Raw genomic sequence first — 3889 nt, 5'->3', positions numbered from 1 at the left:
GATCTGATCGAAGAGCCTTAAGAGGTTTTCCAGTTTGTTTTTCTACTTCATTCTTGAACTCTTTGAACTTTTCAAAAGATTCAGACTTGTGTCTCATAAGATACACATACCCATACCGTGAATAATCATCGGTAAAGGTAATGAAGTAAGAATAACGTCCCCTGGCAAGCACATCGAATGGGCCACATACATCTGTATGTACTAGGGTAAGTATTTCAGTGGTCCTCTCCCCATGTCCTGCAAAGGGCAGTCTAGCCATTTTTCCTTGAAGACAGGACTCGCAAACTGGATATGACTCGGAAGTCAATGAGCCGAGAAGCCCATCTTTATCCATTTTGTTCATCCTATCCTCTCCAATATGGCCAAGTCTGAGGTGCCACAAATATCTTTGGTTTATCTCATCTCTGGATCTTTTGGATCCTTTGGCACTCACTTCTTGCTCGGTAACATTCACAGATACATCCATATGTAAATGATAGAGACTGTCAATCATAAAACCACGTGCGACTATTTTATTTCTCAAATAAATAGAACAGCAGTCTTTGTCAAATGTAAAAACATGACCTTCCTGTGCTAGACATGAAACAGAAATCAAATTTCTGCTAGCAACAGGTACATAATAGCAGTCTCTAAGTATTAAACTAAATCCAGACGGTAGTCGCAGATGGTAGGTGCCCACAGCCACAGCAGTAACTTTTGCCCCGTTGCCAACCCTAAGGGTTACCGCACCTTCCGCCAGCCTTCTACTTTCCTTTAGACCCTGCATGGTAGTGCACAGATGAGCACTAGAACCAGAATCTATAACCCAACTAGAAGTAGAAGAAACCGTTAGATTAGTTTCAATTATGAGCAAGTCTATACCTTCTGAAGGTGTGTCACCTTTCTTGTTCTTCAGGCTCTCGAGGTATGAAGGACAGTTTCTCTTCCAGTGGCCTTCGACATTGCAGTGGAAACATTTTCCTTTGTCGTTAGCCTTTTTCTTTTAAACTTCCTTCTTTGGTTTCTTGTCTTTCTTCTGCTTCTTTGCAGGCTTCTTTTTCTTCCAAGTAGACTTTCTCTTGGAACCAGAAGTCAACTCAGCAGCAAGGACATTGCCCCTTGAACCTTTCAAGGCTCCCTCAGCAGTTACCAACATGTTGATTAGTTCAGTCTTAGTGCATTCAATCTTATTCATGTGGTAGTTTACTATAAACTGACCAAATGAATCAGGAAGTGACTGTAGGATCAAATCCACTTGCAATTCCTTGTGCATGTCCATACCGAGCTTCTCAAGCTCCTCTAGGTCCTTGATCATGGTCAGACCGTGATCATGGACAGACTGCCCCTCGCGCATCTTCGCTTTGAAGAGCCTCTTGGACACTTCAAAACGAGCTGTGCGACTCTGCTCACCATACAACTCTTGCAGGTGTGCCAGTATGTCCCTAGCAGTCTTTATATTTTCATGCTGGCATTGGAGTTCATTAGACATGGATGCCATCATATAGCATTTTACTCTAATGTCATCATCCAACCACTTTTTATGCATTTCACGCTGAACATCAGTAGGACGTGCTGGTAGTGTGGGGATATCTGAATCGAGTATGTAGCCTATCTTCTCACAGTCCAAAACTATTTTGAGATTTCTAAGCCAGTCTTTGTAATTGGTTCCGGTCAGTCGGTTGGTCTCAAGAATACGGGTCAAAGGGTTTGAAGCTGACATTGTATCTGCAGAGAGTAAAGATTCTAGTTAAACTTTTGTACTTGATCCTAATCTGTTCTAAGGTCTTTTAGAACAATGTAACTCCCACTATTTTCTCGAATCCCTCACACTCCCCTGGTAGGAAAACGGAAATCCTACGCGACTAGGGTTTCTAGTGGGTACTGCGGTCCCACCAATTTACATGCCACCTCACCTAACAGTTATTGGTGACACATAGATGGATGAGTGTACAACTCTTGTACAATGCTTCTCAAGCATGTTGCAGTGTAACTTGGTCTCTAAGCCATGAAGACCTCACCTAACAGTTATTGGTCCCATTTCTTAGTTAAGTCAGACCCACCGTATAACCGTAGGAATAAAGTCGTCATTGGGTCCTCACCTAACAGTTATTGGTGCCCAACCCCACCTTTACCCTACAACATCTCATGTCTATAGAGAGGTCCAGCCCCCCGATGCAACTTGACCACTGTGTCCAGCCGAGACAAATCAACATCAGAAAGGCCTTAGCAGCTCTACTACAGTGGAAGACCTATTGACTTAATATTGGTTAATCAGGTCTTAGTGTTTGCAACTTGAGCCCTTCATAAGAGGTAATCGAACAATTGGCCAGGTAAGCAGGTGGGAGGCTCCCCTTACTCAGAGAGTAAGGTCCTAATTAAGTAACCACCTTTCATGCTTTCCTAGACACCAATTAGATCAATTAATCTAATATGACTTGCTCATGTCGGTTCACTCTCGACTTGATTGAGGAGGTTTTGATTTAGGTCTCAATTGGGTTTGCTACATCACATGTAAACCTATCTACCTGACTCGCATTTACATCACATGCAAACGGCACATCACAGGCAGTTATAATCGCAGCATCAAATTAAAGCTAAACTTTAACTAGGTGATGATCATGGATTCTAATTAGGTCGTATTACAAGCACATGCACATCAATCGATCAAGTGGTCTTCAACTCTTGAATTGGTTCCAAGCCTCCTTGATTCGATCCTTGATCAACCCTTGATCCCATCGCCATCAACCGCTTGGATCACCTTTCATCTCATGCTTTTGCTTCAGCTTAATCGTTGATGTACATCACATCACAGAAATACAACCAGATGTAAAATAAAAATAAAAATAAATTACATCTCCTTTTAGGAGGCACGCAGGCCTCTCAAAACATCAAACAAGATGCATGCAAGCATCTGAAAAATTACATGACATCGCAGATCACATCGCAGGTCATTACATTTGATACCAAAAGGGGTTGAATCCTATGATCATCACCGTATGCAACAATTATAATTTTCAGATCTGAAAACTAACTGATTGTATCATGACATAGGTCGCTGATCATGCTAATCATGATTCTAAACTTTGTAATCCCATTAACAATGCATTTAGAATCATCTTTTTATCACATAAAAATCAGCATGCAAAAAAATCAGCACCCCTGAAAAATCTGCATGCAGAATTTTTCAGCATGCATGATCATTCAATTTTCAGATCTAATATGCCTTTAGATATTTAATTCTTACCTTAATCTACGAAGCCTAGGCTCTGATACCACTGTTGGGAACCCGCCCATGCCGCTGATATTTCAAAAATTAAATCAGGTGGCAGCGGAAGAGGCATGTGCGGGATCGACGTTCATCGCATGAACGTTGTTTCTAGACCTTTCGTAATTAGGTAAGAATTAAAACTTTTAAAACTATTAGGAAGATCAAATCTTCACCTTGCGCGGGTAGATGATCACCGCAAATCTGAATTCGTGGTTTTGGAAGAGGGTTCGCTTAAAGCCGTTCAAACGTCCGGCCTCTACGGGTATCCACACGAAGCAGGATCCGATCCAAGCTCTCTATCTCACCAGGGTGCTAGCTCCCTTGCAGAGATAGCTTTTGATGGCTGATCTCCTCTCTTTCAATCAACCCTTGATTGTGCTTGAGAGGAGGAAGAAGAAGGATGAAGATGGGAAGAAGATCAAAAGCCCCTGCAGCCTTCTTCTTTTTCCATGCGTTGGAGCCAAGGAAGAAGACCAAAAGGAGGGAGACGCCTCCTCTTCTTTTCCCTTTGCTGATGGCGGCTGAACCAAGGAGAGATGGAGAGGGGGTGGCCACATGATGAAGAGGAGAAAGGTCCATCTAGGGCGCCGGCCCTAGTCCTCCTTTAATAAGGATGAAGGGCTCCTACAAGTTAGGAGCCCT

The sequence above is a fragment of the Phoenix dactylifera genome, unplaced genomic scaffold (assembly GCF_009389715.1).
Source record: "Phoenix dactylifera cultivar Barhee BC4 unplaced genomic scaffold, palm_55x_up_171113_PBpolish2nd_filt_p 000686F, whole genome shotgun sequence".
NCBI lineage: Eukaryota > Viridiplantae > Streptophyta > Magnoliopsida > Arecales > Arecaceae > Phoenix > Phoenix dactylifera.
The sequence above is the reverse complement of the archived record's forward strand: the minus strand, read 5'-3'. Positions refer to the sequence as shown.